The following is a 22,337-nucleotide window of genomic DNA, read 5'->3' as shown; positions in this document are numbered from 1 at the left end:
GATGGCTTATGGCTGCCTCCTACATTGGAACTGCCATGCTGAAATCCATCCGAGTTACTGGTGGAGAAAATCAAGTATTTCAGATTCTTCCTTCAGAATGGCATGACGCAACTTCTGCCCTTTCTTCTTGAATTGTTTAGCTATTTAGACAATCAAAAGGTATGCACATCCTATCAGAGAAATAGGCTGTAGCCATGGCTGCCTCAGGAAGTTCCTTGGCATAAACAAGGGATATGATTGCAAGAAAGAGTGAGGCACTCAGTACCTGTGGGGCACAATTTTCTTCCATGTTACAGAAAGGTTCTAGAAAAATGTGTCTCTCACTAAGCTTCGGAGCCAATTGCAAGCTCATCTCATGAATAGAACAATAAAGTTCAACAATAGAAAACCACTCAATGACCTCATTTCCAATGCAAAGATTGTGGGCTTGGAGATTGCTCTTGGCTGTTTTGGGAAGGTGCGGAACATCAAAGACAACGTAAGCGTGTTCGTTGTCAACTTCAAAAAATGGCTTATCACCACATACACCAAGCTTACGTTTCAAGCCCCCTAACCACAGACCACAGCCTTTACTGTGAAGCCAACAGTCTTAAAGGGGCGATGAACTGATATTTGTATTTTGCACAAATACCGCTTAGAACGAATCCCTGACGTTAATTATGTGTGAAATACCCGTTCGTTTTCACCACACGCAATCAAAGTCGCAGAAAAAATTAAAGAAAAACGAGCAGAGTTCACCCCCTCAATTCGCAGCCAGAACAAGCGGCCCCGTGATCTGGAGCCGAATATATACCGCCAATCTTGATCATAGCCATGCGCTGGGGTTGGCAAGGCACAGGACACGCGCTGAGTTCCAGACATTGTTATGGTTCGTCTGTTGTCGTCATTGCAGCGATTGGACACAGGACACTACCCGAATGTTTGTCGAGCTATCGATTATCACGAGCCCAAATCGAGTGTCACGCCATGCTCGGGTCCAATCTATGAGCTGTATTCAAATATCGTCACTGGGCGGTACTGCTACCGCCCAGATACGTCATCAGGTTTTTCGAAGGAGAGATTGAATGAAAACACTCGGTTTTGTCCTCGAAATTACAGCGCAACAAAGGAGTTTCTTGGTCAGTGGCGTTGCGTGCGAGTATCCTTGAGTCCCACTAGTGCCAGTAAGCTCGTGTAAAGTGAAAAAAATTCCAATTGAATATCGTTGTACCGCCCCGTTAAACTCCCGAACGAGAGAAATGAGGAGACTGCATTAAACAGAAGACGTTGTTGGAGTGTGCACAGCAGTGTATGCAAGGGGCTAAACGCACCCCCTGGAAATTTCAGACAGCATAACAACCAAGGCTCTATCCGCAATGTTAGAGGTTCGTTCAACACCGTCATCTGTAAACCCATGGACAATGTCGTGTGCAGGGTCGTAAGTTAAATTCATTTTTTTTAAACAATCTCATCAAAAATCAACATACACACACGTTCAAGTGCAGCCAGACAGCCCGGCAGAAACAACAGCGAGAGAAGCTCGAACCGATCGGCTCCACGAATTCACGCCGAGCATGCGAGCACGCGGGCGGTCATGCGTCACCTTGATTGATGCAAAGTCGACCGAACATGATGCAGCAGAAAACACAGATGGACGGCACGCACGGCACAGACGAGCGACGCAGGGACGAGCAGAGGCCATGCAGGATGATGCAGAGGCGACGACGTGCAGGCAGGCAGGCCATGGCAGGCGCCATTCATCACGTGGTTCATATGACGTATTTGATTAAACTATTTAGTCGTTTTAAGTACTTTAAACAATTTTAAAGCATTGCCATCTAAAAAAGAAATACTTTTCACAGAGGAATTTTAATTAATTTTAGCCAAATTGCAGAAAAGCGCCACGTAGCGGAGGGTATTAAACGCACTATCTGGGCCGCAAATCGGCTCGTGTGTCCTCTCTTTACGTTTACCAGATTACTCTATGAACGGCCGCCGAAATGGAAAAGGCGGAGCTTGAGACAACGGATGAGAGGAGAGCCACGCGACTGGCGCCCCGCTGCGACGAGACGCCGAAACACACTTCTCCCGAGCGAACACGTGTGTTTCGGGTCCTCGCCGCTGCAAAAGCTGTGCGCTGACGTCCAGGTTCCCGAGATATGGCTCTTTGATGCTCTGTGCTACGAGATCCCTGCGCTCCACATCTGCGACCGGGCACTTTAAGGCACCGTCGTCGAACTGACTGGCTTTGTGAGTATGCAGGAGGCTAGGCTCAAACATTCGACATAGAAGGTTCGGGAATGAGCTAGGGCGAGACTGACTGGGCAAGGTTGTTCTGGCCTCTTTATCTTTTACGCTCTTCAGGATGTACGGAAAAGCGTTGCTTGTCAATCATGCACCCGGCATTATTTCCCCTTTAAAAGTGCATCGCCCCGATGTAACCTTAGATAAACTAACACAAATCTCAACCAAATAACAGAAATCTCTAAACTGCGAGGTCGTTTGAACCATGAATGATCCTCAGTCCTATCAAGCATAAAGCGGCTTGAGACTCACGACTCTCAGCACCTCGGTCCCGGCTTGTTGCCTCCTGACGACCGTGTTCCGTCTGGAAGCACTTCGTAGTTCAGGTCTCTGAGGTGACGAAGAACCTTGTACGGTCCGAAGTAGCGCTTCAAGCGCTACTCGCTGAGGCGGCGTCGTCGTATTGGTGTCCACAACCAGACTCTGACTCCCTGTTAGAAACAAATGTCACGTCCGCAAAGGTTGTACCGGCTAGTGTCTACATGTTGCTGGCCTTGAATCCGCAGGCGGGTGTCTACGCTTCCGCCGTCAACTGGCTCATAGAGCAGCATCCAGTCGAGCATCGTCCTCACTACTTTTATGCCATGCACCGGCAGAAACGGTGTCACTACGGCTGTTTCTTGAACTGCTGTGTTGTAAGCAAACTGACGAACGGCAACACATGGTCCCACGATTTGTGCTCCACGTCGCTGCACATAAACGTCATGACTGCGAGGGTCTTGTTAAGCTGTTTCGTGAGTCCGTTGGTCTTCTGGAGCTACGCTGTGATTTGTCGGTGGCTATTTTGACTCCGCCGAAGTACCTCCCGAGTCAACTCAGCCGTAAATACTTCTCTTTGGTCCGTAATCAGGACGTGAGGCAGGTTGTGACGAAAAACGATTGGTTGTATGACGAACTTTGTAAATTCCAGGGCTGTGCCAAATGGGAGGGCTTTTATCTCGGCGTATTTTGTGGCTTAATCCGTCATGACGACAATCCCCCGATTTCCTTGAGTCGACTTTGGGGCCCGACTAGATCAATTAGGATCTGCTGGAACGGGGCAGTGGAGGGAGCGATTAGTTTTCAACAATCCTGCTGGCTTCTATAGTGGATGATTTTAATCATTGGTGTTCGACGCACGATCTTATGTGCTAGTGGACGGTCTTTGGGAGTTTGACTCGGTAGTACATTTCGCGGATTCATGCCAGTGTGCTGTTGTAGCCAAAATGGCCTGCCATCGGGTACGTGGCAGTCTTGGAAGATCTTCTGTCGAAGACAGGTGGGAATTATCAGAAGCCGCGCCGAATCGTTGTCCCCGAAGTTCTCTCCGTAAACCTCATCTTGGGGGACGGCAAACTTTGTCAGGCCTCGTGAAAAGACACGAGGAACTCTACTTCCACCTTTTTCCAAATGTTCGATCATTGTGCGCAGCTCAGTGCCGACTAGTTGGAGTGCCGCCATATCGTCGACGTTGACTGTGTCTTGAAAACTCTCCTTACCGTCGTCGTCGTCGTTGGTGCCGGCGGGAGCTGAGTCGACGGGGTCTCTTGACAGACAGTCCGCGTCCCAGTGCTTGAGATTGAACTTGAGCACCAACAACATGTCGAATTCTTCCAGTTGTAGTCTACATCGGGCCAGGCGTCCTGTGGGATCCTTTAGAGTCGCAAGCGAGCAGAGCCAGTGCTCGTGTGTGGCCACTCTGAAGTGATTTTCGAACAAGTAGAGACGAAATTCGGTTATCGCCAACAAGACCGCAAGGCATTCCTTCTCTGTTGCAGAGTAATTGCTCTCTGCCTGGGAGTGCGCCCTACTTGCATATATGATCACTTGTCCTGTGCCTTCCTGTATTTGTTCTAGTACCGCGCCAAGTTCTGTTTTACTGGCCTCCTTGTGGACTTCAGTCTCGGCGCCCTCGTCGAAATGGCCGGGGAGCGAAGGCGTCCGGAGTCTCTGTTTCAGAACAAATAAGGTGCGCATTTGCTCTTCTCCCCACTGGTACTTTGCGGCGCAGGGATCTTCGGCAAAACCTTGGACAAAACGCCTGTAGTAGAAGCAAAGTCCTAGAAGTCTGCTCACGGTTTTCTTGTCTCGCGGCTGTGAAAATTTGGCGACTAGTTGTTTCTTTCCAGCGTCAAGAGAAACACCTTCGTTGCTTTCGACAAGGCACATTAACTTCAGTTCGGCCTAAGCGAACCTACATTTGGAAGATTTGAGCGTTAGTACCGCGGTCTTCAAGGCCTGGTACACGGCAAAGAGTCATCGCAGGGGCTCGTCGGGGACGCTTGAGGATACTGCGACGTCGCGGTCGACGAAACTGATTTTCCATTTTAAACCCGCCAGCACGGTGCGTATGACACGATAAAAAGTGGCATTGCCATAAGAAGTCCGAATGGCATCACCTTAAACTCGTCGAGACCCTCGGGCGTGACAAAGTTCGTCCACTCACGGTCTTGCTGGTCGACTTTATCTGCCAGTGGTCGCTCTTTAGGCTCATCGATGAAAAATAACGGGCGTGGCGTAATCGGTCTAACGTATTGTCGCTGCTTGGAAGCGAATAGAGGTCCTTCTTCGTCATAGAACTCAGCCTTCGATAGTCCATGCAGAATATCAGCCTTTTGTCAGTCAAACAGTCCCTTCCGGGAGTGTTTGAAGGCTGGAAGATACCGCCGCGAGCATCACTTCAACTTCTCGGATCAACTCCTGTTCTTTCAGGGAGACACGGTACGGCGACTGGTAGATAGGGAGTGCATGTTCATCTGTAACTATGCTATGCTTGGCAACCATCGTTTGGCGCACACTTCATGACGTGGCTAAACCTTCGCTGCTCTCGGCCAGAAGGTCAGTCAGCAGTCGTCGTTCGGGGGCTGGGAGGGTCGGGTCAATGTCAAGCTCCAAAGGCGTCGTCCTCTTGTGAGCCATGAAGATAAGTCTTTTGAGATGGAGGTGAGCGCGTTTGAGACTGGAATTTTCTTGACGTGGCCCATGGCTGAGCCCTTTGCCAAGTGCTGTTTCTCTTTTCTGAAATATGTCACTAGAGTCATGGTGTGATGGTCCTTAATATCCACCACGCCCCTGGCATTGCTTATTCCTCTTTCTAAAAGCAGCAGAACATTTCCTTCCACGAGAGATTCAGCGCATATAACTGTTGCGAACCCGAACGGCACGAAGACACTCGACACTGGCGACAAGTTCATGAGGCTGACAGAAGCTCGTAGCGCGGATAAGTAGACGTTACGTTCTAAGGATATTGCTCTGGCGCCCACCCATTCTGACGGGCAACTCGCTCGTATTGCTGCGCCCAGTCATCGACGTCTTCCTGAGCTTTGCCATAGAAGAGCGTTGGCGTACGAGGTTCGAAGGGCAGGAATACGACGTGGAGTTCAGCAGCAGGGCTCTCGGTCGGCTGGCACTGGAAAACATCTCTAGATTTGGTGACTTCTTCCTCGGTGTTCTTAGAAATGTATAAAATTCCAGTCTCCAACTCGCTTCACAAAAAAAAAAAAGACTTTGAGTTTTGAATTTAATCTGGTACGGCGGCTCCTCGTGGGCGTAAAAGGAGGGGCCATGCAAAGTTACCCCACACTTTTACGAAAGATGTCACAGAAGAGGCGAAGAGGCGATGAATAATGAACCAAAATAGAGGTATGATCGGCAAACTTGTGCCACAAAAAAAAAAAAAAAGAGAGAACGAGCGTCGAGAAAGCAGGAGGCGGTAGCGCGAGCTTTGTGGTAGGCGGTAGCGGCAAGCTTCGTGATATCCGCTGGCTGGAGCAAGAGCGACAAGAGTGAGTGAGTCGGCAATGCCGTGCTCGGCTTCTTATCTACTGCACTCGGTCTCTCAAACATTCGACCTAGTAAGTTCGGGAGTTCGGGAGTACAGGATATTTCTTTCCTCCTCATCTGTTTTGCACTCGGAATAAGAATAAACACGAATCTTCCAGATGTACAAAGAAGGTTTGCTTGCTGGTCATGCACACTGCAATACGACGCCGTGACGCCCGCCACACAACGTGACCTCGTGAAATCGCACTGTGCCAGGAGCCGAGACGACGCCTTAACATATTAAACCATCCCGGCTTTTTTTTTTTTTCTTTTGCCAGCAAAACATTTATTTTAGGCACACGATCTGCACAGGATGCGTTATTGCAGAACGAAAGGCTGTCGCATACAGAGACGAAAAGAATCGAAAGGAGCCTAGAACTTCTATAGCAAAAGAGAGCACAGACTGTAATTAAAGCGCGCAACACCATTTGAAAATCCTGCAAAGATTGAAATTAGGAACTAAAGCGAGAAGGAAGTAAGTAGCGGGGGGAAAAGAAGGGATATGGGGGGCAAGGTCCCATGAAGCGCCCACCGGCATGTGTAAACCGAACCATGGCAGCCCGCTTCTGACACTGTCTGATTGGTCCCCTCAGCTCGTATTGTCAGCAGGGATAGTTTCGGCGGTCTCAATTTTCGAACCAGCTCCCTTTGTGCTGTTATCAGGGCCGGCTATACGGGTGTGCGGTCGCACAGGGCACCATCAAAAGTAAGGCGTCACAGATCGGGGGGAAGTGGAGGAAAGGGGCGGAATAGGCCACGGCTTGAGAGCGGTGGGTGAGGCGCCACGGCCAGAGGGCGGGAGAGGGAGTGTGTGTGTGTGGGTGTGTGTGTGTGTAGGCGGGGGGGGGGTTGGGGGATGAAGGAGCTCGTGCCGCAGAAAAGCCGACGCCGACACCACCTTTTCCGCGACACGAGCCTCTTAAAGCTTTCGCTTTAAAATTGCGCGAGCGCCTTATAGCAACCGCTATCCTCGTACCTGCTCCAGAAGTGATAACTTCAGCTAACTAATACTCTTCTCACGCGCTCATAGTATTGATGAAAATGACTGATTTCGCTCTTTTGGATGGCGTTCAGAAAGTTTTCTTTTTTTTTAATTCAACCAAATGGCTATTTTTTATAATTAATAAGTTAATTGGTGAGTATTCTTTTAAATAGCGAACTAATTTGCAAGTATTGCTATTTTTTTACGTCCACCAGCACGCAAATGCGCAGGAATCTTTCCAATACCAATATTTTCTTCTTAATCTTCTTGAACCCATTTTCACACAGGCAAGTTTTCTCCGTTTTTTATTTTGGGTTCTCTAAGTAAACGTAAAGTTCTTCCGGATAAACCTTAAAGGGTATTCAATTATGTCAATAAATAATTAAAGTGCGGAGTGGTTCATGTTTTCTCGCTGTGTTGTGATAAGCAATCTGCTTGAAAATGCAGGCCGTTTCCACACGCCTTACTAAAATTATTAAAAGCTTAAAGTGTTTTTTACCTAACAGATTAGAGGCAGCAATTTCATTCTGACAGTTTACTCTTAAGGGTGAAAAAGGGCTTCATTAAATTAAAACTTATTTTTAATTTAATTCTTATCAAATGTAGTTTCAATTAATGCTTTTCCATTTTTTTGTGTAGGACTGCTCGAGTTGGAATGGTGCTGTTGTCACTCTTCAGTGGGAGCCTAGTTTGTGTAGGAATATTGCTAATCTACTGGTTCAGAGACCGTGACCCACAATTATCAGGTGCCATCACGAAACTCGACCAGGTGAGCAGTAATTATTTATTAAATGAGCATTGTCTTCTTTTGTTTTCATTACATTTTGTTTTAGTAGAAACATACCAAAAGCATTCGTGCGCGATTACTTTTATATATTGTTTCAGGTAAAGTCCGACCTAACGTTGCTGCACTCCGTTTCACGACAACTTGGCGAACTGTGGAGGCTGCGGCCCCCGCGACCCAATAAGAGCGTCGGAGCAAGGCATGTGACACCTCTTCATGTGAGCGTTTGTTTTGACCATGGCGTGGTCACGTGCACTGCTCCCACGCTGTTATTGGGTCGTAGGAGCTGCAGCCTCCACAGTTCGCCAAGTTATCGCAAAACGGCTTATAGATTACCTCAGCTGTAGAACTTCCGCAGAAGCGAGTATCCCACCCCACTCCCTTCAGTCCGTCTCCCGTCGATTGAAGCGCCATCTAGAATTTCAGTTCAAAACTGTGCAATTTAGAGTACGGTGGGACACAATCTAGACGGCCGGGCTTCGAAACGCAACGTATTCCATAGAATGTGCTGCAGTTACAACAACAGCCGTCTCCCGGAAACGGTGGCGCGTCGAACGACGGAAGGCGAGCCCTGTGGCGAGGGGGGAAACCATTGCTCGTGCAAGTAGCGTCTATGTGCTCTGTTGCGCATTCCAGAGAACGCCATTTGCGCACCCGCTCGCGTCCTCCGAAGCAGGTGCTGGGTGAAACCCGAGCCGTCATCCCCAGCAGCTCGAGCGCGACGATGGGGACGGGGGTGAGGGCAGGAGGGGAGGAGGAAAGCGCCGGACGGGCCGGGAGTCGAGACTGAAGAACGAGTGAAACAAATTCGGAGATTTGGGGGAGAAAACATCGGAAATAAACAGGGGGAACGGGACCGTGGGAGACGCCGACAAAACTGAGAAAATGAACGGACCCTTCAATACAGTTGTTTTGTTTAGCGAAACGTCGTATTTCAGTGCCCCACACACGACGTCTGCAACAGAAACTTATGGTGCCGCGAAACCCGTGACAGAACATCGAACGAGGTGAGCGGTTTGTTATCTTTGTGACCGTCTCACGGCAACGCTGTGACGAAGTTGTGTATGTGTGTTGGTGAACGAACAAGATGGAGCGTCTAAAGACGAAGCGTGCGGTGAAACGTGAACAAAACACGAAGATCATCAACGGATGATCTTCGTGTTTTGGCGGGGATGGAAACGGCAGACCAGGCCACTCTGACGGCCTGGGTGGAGAGGCTGAAGGTCAACAACATGCACTCGATGCATTGAATGAGGGGACAGAAGGCCATGTATGGGAACAAGACCTCGTAGCGGAATACACTTCGGTCACCGAATATGACGACGCGGCCATCCGAGTGATAGCGCTGCTGATCTGCAAGGCAGACACGCTGAAACAAAAGGAACAAATGATCGAGACCACCCAGATGACCACACCTGCGACCGCGCCTGCGACAATATCTGCGACAACCACGACGGAAATGGGACAGACTCTTACCAACAGGACAGGCGGAGTGAAGCTCCCGAAACTCAAGCTAGAGACCTTCAACGGCGAGACGTATGCGGTAGGTGGAGTTTCTTGGAGCATTTCGGTGGCGCGATTCACGAGAACGACAGCGTCACGAGATGCAAGAAGTTACAGTACCTGCGAAATCTCGTCACCGGACCGGCAGCGGCTGCAATCGCCGGACTGCAGGCAACGGACGCCTGCTACGACGACGCCATCCAAATACTGACGCAGCGGTTCGGCGACAAACAACGGATCGAACACGACTACCTGGCGGGGTTGCGCCCACTACGACCGTCGTCTCGTCGAGGGACACGAGAGGTCTGCGCAGGATGTATGATCAGATCCAAGCAAACATCTATGGACTGAGGGGCCTAGGGGTTGAATCTTCAACCTACTCTACGATGATGTCCGACATCCTAGGCAGGGCTCTACCAAGAGATCTAGTGCTGGAATACCATCCGCAAATAAGCAACCACGGCGGGATATCTGGGACACTGCGAACGGAGCAAATACCAGAGGTCAACGGAGCAACCGATGAGGCGACAGGCGACTCAGTGAGCTCGCCGGGTACTGAACGGACGGAGCTCCAGTCACTTTCATCTCAAGCAGCCGATGGGGAGCTTACTAAAATTTTAGAGTTCCTGCGAAGCGTGGTGGAAAGCAGGGAGAGCCGGAATTGCCGCAGAGACTTGCCATTCGAGGCAGAAGCCAGCGCGTGAAGGCTACACCGACTGGCTGGGACACCCGACGTTGCCAACCGCAGCTGTACTGAACGCAAACGCAGTCGGCTGCGTCTTCTGCCAATCTGCAAAACATCAAACTGAGTCCTGCTCTGGCGACCTCGTGCTTGAACAGACAAAAAGGCGGTTGTCGGAAGACATGATGTGCTCCGGATGCACAACCAGAGGACACGGCGCCAAAGACTGCCGACGGAAGGTGCAGTGTGCGTCATGTAGAGGAAGGCGTGAAAGCTCGATGTGTGGATGTGTGACCCCAACTGGACCCCACCGAAAAGCGTTTACACCAATGTCAACACCGGAAGCGTCGTTAACTCCAACGTGACGATGGACTCGGGGGTGCTTCTGCAGACTTTCTGAGCTTTCGCCGTAGGATATGGTGCATCCAGCTACTTTCGGGGCGTCATCGACGGAGGAAGTCAGCGGACTTTCATACACACGGACGTCGCAAGAAAGCTGAAGCTTCGAGTACTCGGCACTACGAACCTTCAGTTGAACACCTTCGCGGAATCATCGACATGCGCCCAACGACGCTTGCTGGTTCAGGTGCGCCTTCTTAGTTAACACGACGGAAAAGATTAAGTCCTCGAGGCTATCGAACTACTTTTCATCTGCAACGATATCCTGTAAGTGCCGGTGGACCACGACTTTGTGAAGAGTATCGAGGCTGACGGAGGACTCATCGCGGACATGACACTTGGGGCCCGGCATGGCATCAGTTTCCTTCTTGGATCGGACCAGCTTTAGAAGGTCACCTGAGGCGAGGTTTGTGAATTCAGAGAGAATGTGAGCATGGTTGCCATCGATACCACTTTCGGTTGGACCTTCCAGGGCCCAGTTTCCTTCCACAGCACCCTGTCGGGTAGTACAAACACGATGGTCTGCGTCCTGAACGACGAAAATGAGGCGACACCTCGTCGCTTTTGGGAGCTCGATAACCTCGGAATTACGGACGAGCCGAAAACCTACAGCGAATAACTGGAGGCTGTAAAAAGCCAGTTTGTACGCACAATCACGAAGGAGAACGGACGTTATGAGGTTACATTGCCGCGAAAAGAAACTAGACAAGACCTCGAAGACAATCGAGTCGTTGCTCACAAACGACTGGAGGGGCTCCTCAAACGATTATCCCGCACGGAGCGACTTCTCGATGAGTACGACCGATCCATTAGGAGCCACATGACGGCAGGGCATCCAGATAAGGTGCTCGAGCAGGCACCTCAAGCTTACACTCAACGAGTTTGCTCCACGCAGCTGCTCCAGCACCACGAGACTCCGGATCGTGTTCGATGCATCATCGCATAGACCGGGATGCAGCGTAATGAATGAACATCTGGAAAAGGGCCCTAAGCTTAACGCTGACCTGGTGAGAATCTATGTGCGATTCAGGCTATTTCAGGTCGCCATCACACCTGACATTGAAAAGGCGTTCCTGCAGATAGGCGTTCGCACAGAGGGCAGATATGCTTTCCGATTCTTGTGGTTCGAAACTAAGCCAACATCAGGAGCAGCAGCAAACATCGGAGAGCGGAGAATGACCAGAGTGCTGTCCGGGGCAACGTAAAGTCCCTTTCTGTTCACCGCAACCCTAATGCACCACCTGCATAACGTGAAGGACCAACACAGGGCGACCGCTTCGCGATTGCGGAATGCATTTTACGTAGACGACCTACTTATCGGAGCCTCCGACGTTGGTGAAGCCAGACAGATTCACGATGAGGCCAACGCGATCATGGCAGAGGCCGGAATGCAACTGCAGGTGGACGTCCAATGCTGGGGAACTACAGTGTGGATTTCATGATACCGAGGAGCCACAAGCATCACAAGAAGCAAGGAAAGTTCTCGGACTTGTGTGGCAGCACAGCCAAGACAAATTGTTGATTTCTATGGAACAAATCTTGCATTTCGTCCAAACTGCAGCCGACACCAAGCGTTTTGTGCTACAGGCGTCGGCTCGAGTATTTAACTTCCCGGGCCTTATCGCCACGTATATTATTCGGATCAAGATTATTATCCAGCAGATGTGGCAACGTGAAATGGCCTGGAATGCGGAGCTGCGTAGCGACCTTTGTGAGCGGTGGCAGCGGTGGTGCATGGAACTGCCACTCTTAAATGCTCTTGCCGCCGGCCGCTCGGTCGGTTCAACTTCACGTGATTTGCGACGCAAGCTTACTCACCTACGGGTCGTGCGCCTAACTTCGAGTGGAGGGCGGAGACGGAGACACGTCTGCATGCCTCGTGCTTGCGAAGTCACGAGTGCCGCCGCTCAAGCGACTGACATTCCCTCGTCTAGAACTAATGGGAATGGTAATTGGGACACGTCTTACCCGCTATCTCAATGACCTGATGAACCTCCAAAAGAAGACGTTCTATTGGACAGATTCGATTACTGCACTACACTGGATTAGAAGCCAACCCTCATAGTAGAGGCCGTTCCTAGGAAACAGGGTGAATGAGATTCAGTCCGCAAGCGACCTCACAAGCTGCAACCACTGTCCTGGAAGTCTGAACCCAGCGGACATGCTGACGAGAGGAATCAGCGTCGAGACATTGATCGAAGCGAACAGTGGCGGCAAGGGCCTGAGTGGCTTTCAACGGAACCTTGCAATTGGCTTAGGGTTGTGGGAGCTGAGGGGGAAAGACGAGGCAGAGGGCACGTGACAGGCTGTCGGCGTAGAAGTTACGAGCTGGCGCGAGACAGTGCGAGCTGAGCGAGGCTGCAGTTGGGCAGGAACGTCGAAGCCGGGCTGCCTGGCCTGGCCCATGGCGAACCCCGAAGCTGTTTACCGGCGAGGTTCGAAGTCCGGACTGGTGGAAACGGCGAGCCCTGGCCATCTGGCCTAGGCCACGACGATCCTGGGGTGGTTCCGCAGCGAGACTCGGGCAGTGATAGCCCAAGACAGCCAGCCTACGCAGCGCTGGCGTGGGAAGGGCGATCCGCAGGCCTGGACACGGACTCCGACTGTGAGCTCTGATCGACGGACGACAACAAGGCTCGGCGGGCACGGACTGCCGGCTCTCGACGACGGGAAACCGGGAGGTACAGTAAACCAATTCGCTGGTTTCTCGTTGTGTCATGTCACTCTTTGGGTGACGAGCGAAACACATACCGATCGGGCGGCGATTATTAGTAGAGCGACCTCCATAAAGAACCCTACAGGGTAAGGCATTCTACGACAGCATCCCAGAGGTGCAAGGGCGGCGATAGAAGGAACGCCACGTGCTGCTCAAGGCGGAGGAGAAAGAGCGGGAGCTCCTAAATCTGAGCAGTCACAGTGGCATAATAAAACCCCTCAGGGTTACCGCTTGGATGTTTCGCTTCATCAAGAATAGCCGAAACAGGCAAGAACGGGCCGGGGCTTCACTTCCTGCAGATGAGCTTGAGCAAGCCGAGAATTACTGGATCGTGAAGGCTCAAGAAGCATACAGAGCGGAAACCGAAACCCTTTGTGGATGCGGGTGGACAAGTGAGGGTCGGCGGGAGTCTTCAAAATGTACAGACCGGTGTGACAGTCAGACATCCGCTATTATTACCGCCCTCTCACCCCCGCATTGAACTTATTGGGAACGATGCGCACCGAAGGACGATGCACGCTGGTGTACAATATACCTTAAACGAAGCACGTGAACGCTTCTGGGTGCAACGTGTGCGTCAGCTCGTCCGGAAAGTAATAAACCATTGCAACGCCTGTCGGCAAGCAAGACTGAGGGCAGCCTCCGCACCGACCGCTCCACTGCCGGAAGAGCGCGTCGATCGGGCCGCCCCCTTAGAGGTGGTGGCAATTGACTTTGCCGGACCACTACTGGTGAAGGCTTCCCGGTTTGGCCAAAAAGCCTACATCGCTCTGTTTAGCTGTGCCGTTAAACGAGCTGTGCACTTGGAACTCGTTTCCAACCTAACGAGTGAGGCCTTCATTATGGCTTTTCAACGTTTCACTGCACGTCGAGAACTACCGAGCGTCGTGTCACGGACAATGCCCTCACCTTTAAAAAGGCAGCAAAGGGCTTCTGCGGCATGGTGGGACGTGCTAAGGAGCCCACACTTCCTGGACCACTGCTCACAAATTCGTATCAAGTGGAGGTTTATAGCCGAAAGAGCAGCGTCGTGGGGCGGCTTCTGGGAGAGGATGGTACAGACAGTGAAGCGCAGCCTACGAGTGCTACTAGGAAATAAGTTTCGATTCAAACAAATGACGACCATCCTACAAGAAGTCGAAGCCGTCGTAAATTCTCGACCCCTGGCTCCCGTTCACGACGCTCCACACTAGCGCGAGGCGTTGACGCGTGCGCACTTTCTGTCGGGGATAGGGGGGGGGGGGGGGGGCGGCTGACGGCGCTCCCATCGACGAGCGTGGAGAACGTGTCAGTTTTGACAAGGGGGGAGGTGACCAGACGGTGTCAACACCGACAAAGACTACTGAACCACTTCTGGGGGAGGTTGCAAAGAGAGTACCTCCTCCAGTTCCGCTCAGCACACCGGGCAACACAGACACGCGTGAACGACCTGCGGAACGGGGATCTCGTTCTCGTCCATAAAAACAAAACGCCACGGCTCATGTGGAGGACGGGGTGGATACAAGAAGCTCAGCGGGGTCGGAAAACCACGTGCGTACGTGTTTGGTGCGCCTGCCCAGCGGTGTTAACGCTTCGGCGCCCCGTCCAGCTCCTCTACCCCATTGAACCATCCGAGTGAACGAATTATGCTCACAGCTGGGGGAGGGAAGAGGATATTGTGTATTCCAGAATACGCCATTTCCGCCCCCGCTCTCGTCCTCCGAAGCAGGTGCCGGGTGAAACCCGAGCCGACATCTCCAGCAGCCCGAGCGCGACGATGGGGACTGGGGTGAGGGCAGGAGGGGAGGACGAAAGCGCTGGACGGGCCGAGAGTCGAGACTGGAGAACGAAGGGGAAGAACTGGGAGAATAGGGGGAGACAAAACCGGAAAGGGGAAACGGAGGGAACGGGACCGCGGGAAACGGGGACAGAACTCAGAAAACGAACGGACCATTCTTGTAACTATCCGCAATACAGTTGTTCTGTTTAGCCAAGCGTCGTATGTCATTGCCTGACACGCGACTTCTGCAACAGGCTCTTCCGTAACTGAGCTTATCTAACAATTTTGATCTCATCGCCGCCAACATTATCCCCTGATGGAGGCGATCTAGCGGCGGTAAAAGTGCATCGCCACGGTTCTCTTTTTTATGTTTGTTTGCCATCACCGTCTAAATTTATCGCGTGAAGAAACAGAAAGCGTACGATTATGCTGCATTGATTATGCGTGATTAGTTTAGCCTCTGATTGTAAACGTAGATTCTAGGAACGCGATAGCGATACACATTCGGAACTATTTGATCGCCTCCTCCATATCGTAGCGCTCGCAGTGGTGGGAGTATGTGAAACGGAGTACAGTCGCCTTATGTAATTCTGCTGACGAATAAATGCAGATAAACATTTTTTCTCTTACAAGTTCTTTCAGCGTTTCTTTCTTCTTTTACGGTAGACAACACCCATCTAGATTGCAGCATATATGATTATAAAGTTGCGTCAACCCTAAAGGAGCACTGACGGGGTATTTATGCTCGCCAAGGTTTTTCTGTGTGCATGACATAGGGGAGCCTAGGTACACAAAAGACATTTTGCGGAGTAAAATTCGCTTTTTTTCTCCTCCCAAAAAAACGCGGATTGAGAACTGGCTGGATGAAGTCGCGCTTATTCTCTTCGTCGTGGTCACGTACCGTTCAGACATACGAACCAGGTATAATCAAAGTTGTGAGTCATTGAAGGTATACACTCAAGATTATACAATAATCTTGAGTGTACACCTGTATGTTCCACAGGTATACACTGTGGAAACCATTTTGTGTGGTTTTCAAAGAAACTGCAAATACGTCGATGGAAAAAAAAACTTTGCACAGAGTTCCAGAACTACAAGTACTGCATAATGCTCAGCATGGCGTCGTATATTTGGGTTGCGGGATTGACAGCTGGACGATGAGGAGTAAGCAATGGCGGCGGATGACGGGCGCGTGACCTCTGCTTCAGAACTCTCGTTCGCGGTGCCGGCAAGTCTGTCTAGCTTGCAAAGATTTTTTTTTTTTTTTAGTTTATGGGCGACACTGCAGAGGTCTCGTCCTCGTTCCTTTTGTGCCCGCCCCGCACCCCAACAATGCAAAAATCTTTCTTATGTCCCTTCTTGCCGCGAGGAGAGGGAAATCTGGACTTCCCATTCCTCCTGCCGCGCAAACGAGTGGAAAGGGCAGCCCTCACGTCCCACCCAGAATTGCGCGACGAAGGCAAACTTATCGTGTCGTCTGCTTGAAAGACTTGTTTTCAAACATTAGTCGCAATATGCGAAATCTCACTTTGGCAGCATCCTGCTGCTGCGCGTAATGTTGGATGTTTCTAGAAACTTCCACCAGCTTACCCACTTCACGGATCACTGGTGGCAGACGTCAGTCGCATCCGCGACGCCAACCACAACAGCTATGAAGATTAACCACGTCGAACCTCCCAGCGAACCCATTCCACCCACATTGCGTTATGGTGCTAGAGCTATATATTCCGTTTCTTCGCTCATCGTGGCCGAAAAGCATTACTGTTTTACTGATAAAAACAATTAGGATTTATTCAGAACAACACGCCCGACCACCAAGCTAATTTCCGCGATGACGTCGCCGAGTGGTCACCCTTTCTCCTGGCTGAAGACATCACTCGTCTTACAAACCCAAATAAATTTTTTTTTAAAAAGGAAAAAAAAAATGAAAGCCGTTTACAATTCCCTGTAACGCCGGTTAGAGCGCAGCTCTTGAGGAGGAAGATGGAAGCGTACTGAGGGATAGGTGACTCCTTGAGGTCACGTGACCTCAAGGGGGTCACGTGACCTGAAGGGTCACATGACCTTAGGGGTCACGTGATCCCCAGAAGTCACGTGACTTCAAGGGGTCACGTGACCTTAGGGTGTCACGTGACCTCAAGGCGGTCACGTGACTTCTGGGGGTCACGTGACCTAAGGGGGTCACGTGACTTCAGGGGGTCACGTGACCTCGGGGGTCACGTGACCTCGGGGTATCACGTGACCTGGGTGGGTCACGTGACCTCGGGGGGAATCACGTGACCTCGGGGGGTCACGTGACCTCGCGGTTACGCCGACGCCGACGCCGCTCAAGCCGGAAACGGGCCCCTAAGAGCTGCGCTCTAAAAAACGGCCAACGTCATGCACGAAGTGTTTGACTTTGGCGCATTTTTTTGTCTGCTTGGCACGGCCAGAAAAAGGGGCAAAAAACGCTGTCGGGCGTAGCCACGTGACTTCCGACATCTCTTTCCTCCTCAACATTTCTCCGTCCTCAGCAAACCAGATACCGCGGCCATTAACCCCGTGGTCATGGTTTCGGTTCCTAGCGGTTGCGTTGTTTTTACTTTATTAAAATTCCCGTGACTATGTTGCGAAAATATTGATTGCGTAATCTTCTGACACCATATTAGATCGCCTGCCAAAAAATAAATAAAAACAAAACGATTGGGGGGTTGACGGTGTCACTGTAACATTTCGGAAGTATGTTAGAAAGTAAATGTTTCCATGCAAGATGGCTAAAGGCATTTGGAACATAGAGTGTAATCATTCATTTGTTTAAAACCAAGGGGTCAGAGAGCCTTGTTCACATAGACATGCAAAAACTTGACTCACTGCTACAGCGCAATAAATCTTGTATTTGATATTTAAACAGAAACAGTAATGCAATGCCATAATAATTTTTTCTTTGATCAACCGGCTCTAGCTCCTGCCCTTTTACGTGAAAAAGCATCTCACCGAATTTCCAGGATTTTCCGGACTCTTTCTTGCCGGAGTTTTCTCGGCGGCCACGAGGTATACTATATCAGCTTTACTAATCCATTGAGCTGAAAAAGGTTCGAAATCATGATTAAATGTATTCATTACCTACAAAATTAAATACTGACTACCTCATAGACTTACAAATTTTAGGTTCACCTCTATATTGCAGTTAGATTGGGTCTGATAATTCTGAATTCTTCTAGTGAAGTGCTTGACGTAGTGATAAAAGCGTAAAAAAAAGTTATGTTATGAAATCACCAGGAAGTGCCGCATTAAGACTGAATGGGCAGCTAGAATTTTTCGACTGTGATGTTTAGAGCAAATAAAGGCAGGCATTACACGAATGCTCCTAGTATAAACAATTATTTTGAAAGAAAGATTTTTGCTATCTATTTAGAAAATAAACGAGAACATCCCACAATTTTCTTCTGGGAATTTCATTCTGACCCAAGTTCAATAGCTCAGTTTATGTTTGTAATCTCCAAATCGACCACCACATTCTTGACAGTATATCGACGTTTCTCATCGACAGAACTCAGTCAGTAATGGTAAACAGTAGTGTCTCTCCGCAGGTGCCCGTGGTTTCCGGAGTGCCTCAAGGAAGTGTTCTCGGACCTTTGCTTTTCTTCCCTATTGAAAATATTTCTAAAGGGCCCGTCAGCCTTGAAGGATTATGGGACCTCACAGGCCTTCAAAGCCCTTCAAAAATACCCCACAGAAAAACCCTTCAAGGATACCCCATAGAAAAACCCTTTAGCCCCACAGCCCTTTAACCCGTCAGGCCCTTTAGCCCATCAACCCTTTAGACGCCCAAATGACTGTGAACCATAGACAAAAATGCAGGTCAAAACACTGAAAATTTATTGCCGAAATTTAGTTTTACATGCATATTATAACTCAAAAAGCAACGCTTGTTCAAACCCGGCGCAAGGAGCTGTAGACGAAAGGGATCACATCAAACAGGGACAACTGACATCCTTATCACAAAGAAAAATACCTTTCAAAGTACTCACAATGCCGCTGGGTATATTCCTGATGTACGGTAGTTCAGCTAATAAAACCGAGCAGGTGCACCTCACGGACACATACACAGTCTCAGTAAGCACGTTTAGCGAAAACCACAAACTCGTAAGCAGCACCCGCCGCCGTTGAGAAATCCCGAGCACAGTCACGGTTTCGTCCTTGATGACATCGCGCCGTAGTCTTCGGCGTATTTTTCGCTCGCTGGTCTGAAGTCGGACGGACGAAGAGGCGCAAGGAACAAGTCCGGACAGCGGCCGTCATCCACTGTCTCAACACCCACAGTGCCATAATCCTGTTGCGCAGGCACAACATGCGGTGGGACGCTGACCCCGACTGCCAGGCTTTGCAGCGAGTAAGCCGACACCGGCCACCATCTCCTTGAATGCGCTGAACACAAAGGCGCTCGAGCGGTGCTGAAGGCGGCCTGCGCCGAACTATGGTTCACCTGCGGTACCAAGAAAGAAACTGCACGGATCAAAACAGACGAAGGGGCGAGCCCTCAAAACCATGCATGCTCACCTTCCTGGAGGAAATTGGTCCGCTCCAAACATCCAGGCTCGTGGGATAACCGGAACCGCACACGAGCAGAGAGAAAATGGCTATGGCCTCCCCCGCTTGCACACACCACCCTCCTCCCCCCGACCGCTGGCCTGGCAGCCCTGCACCCTCTCCCCATCGCCGGGCGGAGAGAGGCGATTGCTTTTTGGGGACAGTCCCCCGTGGAAGACCGGTTCCCAGAACGAGTCGCTCCCGCGTGCGTCCCTGTTCCTGGAAAGCGCGCACTGCTCTCGGCTTGTTCTTTTTTTTTTTTTTTTTTTTTTTTATACATGGTTGCACGTATTTCGCCTTGAGCGGACAGGATTGCGTTCGCCTCAAAACGCCGCTCGGCCAACACCACTCGGCCCGCGGCTCGTCAATTCTCCACATGGGCGGTCGCCCTCAGTAGCTCTTTCGCGACCGAACACCCCGGCAGTGACAGACGGGTCCAGGAGCCCACTCGTATTTGATAGAAGAGCAGTAATAAAAATCTGACCGTACTCACACACGATCGGCATTCTCCAAATATTTATTTTTTCCCCCGTAGCGTACAATAAGCAGCTATGTTCATTAATTCTGCGAAATTTGTTTTTTTCACCTGGGCCGTTGCCCACACAGACATATCAAGAGGCCTGAAGGTTTTCCCGACCCCATTAGAAAAGTTCTTGACAGGCTTTCAGACATTTCAAGGCATCGTAAAGGGGACTTTAGACATTTCAGGAGAGCCTCTGACGGGGCCAGTGAACCCACCAGGAAATATCTGTGCCCCCGTCAAACATCTCAGAAATTCCTGAAGTCCCTTTCACACCCTTTTAAAAAATCCTGAAGTCCCATCAGAGCGATTTTCAATAGGGTTAGTTTATATCAATGATCTCACTGCGAATATCGAGTCGACGATCAGACTTTTTGCTGACGATTGTGCTGTCTATCAAAAATTTCCGCCCCAGTTGATCATGCAATTCTTCAAAACGACCTAAACAAAATTAGCGAGTGGTGTACTACCTGGCAAATGAAAATAAACTCCAGTAAATGTCGCGTATTAACAGTCACAAAGAAGAAAGACATATCACATTTCCAATATTCAATTTTGAACCAGGATATTGAAAATGCACCACTATGTAAGTACTTAGGTGTCTATTTCACTAACAATTTGTCTTGGAAAACACATATAGAGAGCACAGTCGCCAGTGCATCAAGGAAACTGGGTTTCTTGAAACGCCACATTCATTCCGCCCCACAATCGACAAAACTTCTTGCTTACAAAACTATTAACCTTCCGAAGCTAGAATATGCTAGTGTAATATGGAATCCTCACCAAAACTACTTAACGCTACAATTAGAAGGTCTACAGAATAAAGCTGCGCGCTTTATCAGTCATGAGTATTCGCCCCTAACAAGTGCCACTGGTCTAAAAAGAAATTTGGGTTTATACTCGTTAGAAACGCGGCGAAATATTGCTCGTTTATGTTTTTTTTCATCAAATATATTACGACGAAACACTATTTAGCAAATTCTTATGTTCACCTGCACAGTTCACGTCTGTTACACTCTTAGCGGGGTAACCTTTAGCAGAGGGTAAGTTTTTGCAAATTTGTACCTTTGAATATAGGAGTTACAATGTAACCGCAAACACTGTACCCTCTATGCAGTGGTCACGTGGAAGCTCCTGCATAAAGGTTACGGTAGCGTCTGACATACACGCTTCTTTTTTCTATTTTTTTTTAAGGTTTTAAAATGTGGGCGACCGTTGCGTCGGGGCTTTTTTTCTTCTTTTCTTTAGAGTTGTTTTTAGAAAAGGTGCTAATACCTACGTTGATGCAGTCTTCACCGTATTTTCGTTTGGTCGGCGGAAATTATATGAGATGATAAACTTCACATTATGTTCACTAATTAATCAAAATGTGATAACTAACTTTTTAAATAATGGCTTAATTGGTCATGTTGCAATTGAAGTCATAACGTGATTAATGGTTACTGCCTAACCCAACCTAGGCGATTCGTGAAAAGACAACGATCTTTGAGATATTCATGGTTAAAATTTTGCCTTCGGTCAATTCAAGGCCGCAAGCTGAATATAATCAGCAGGAAAGTGACGCAGTTACCTCTGTCCCTCCGTCACTCTCACTGAAGTTTGACAACGGCGCGTCCTCCAAAGGCACGCCGTCGAGATAGTTACGCACCATAATCAGGCGCGCCTTTCTTCGAGCGGTTTTGAATCAAGCAAAGAAAGCAAAATTTGAAACGACAAATATCTCAAAGGTTGTAATTTATTTTTGTGAACTGTCTAAATTGGGTCAGGCTTTAATAATTGGTCCCGTTATCACTGCAATTGCGGCATGGCCGATTGAGCCATTAATTAAAAAGTCAATCAACATATTTTGATTAATTAGTCAACAAAATGGGACGTTTATCCCCTCACCTAGTGTCCGCCGAGCCTCGCAAAAATGCGGCAAAGATTGCATCCACGTAGCAATACCTCCTTTTCTCAAAAACACCGTAAAGAATAAAAAATACGCTCTGTATTTAGTATCTACTTATGTATACTTTTTAAGCAAGTCATTTTCGCCAATTTAACCGCTCCTTGAATATAGCTTTTAGCAACAAAATTAAACACGAAGCACGTCTTTCGGCCTAAGATCGGCCCTCATTTAGAGTTGACTATAGTCAACAGTATGATATTTGTGACCGTTGTCATTTTTACGCTTACATAGCCTCGCTGATTGGCGAATATGAACATCCCGCATAAAGATATGCGCTTGGGCAGTTTAAATAATGCGACAAATGTTGAGAACTACTCCCTTTATTGTCAAAGCCTTAAAGTAATTACAAACAGAAATTAAAACGCCCTGTCCACGACGATGTTCCAAAAAG

This window comes from Ixodes scapularis, unplaced genomic scaffold (genome assembly GCF_016920785.2).
Source record: "Ixodes scapularis isolate PalLabHiFi unplaced genomic scaffold, ASM1692078v2 PGA_scaffold3__209_contigs__length_174095766, whole genome shotgun sequence".
Lineage (NCBI taxonomy): Eukaryota > Metazoa > Arthropoda > Arachnida > Ixodida > Ixodidae > Ixodes > Ixodes scapularis.
This window is presented reverse-complemented; position numbering follows the sequence as displayed.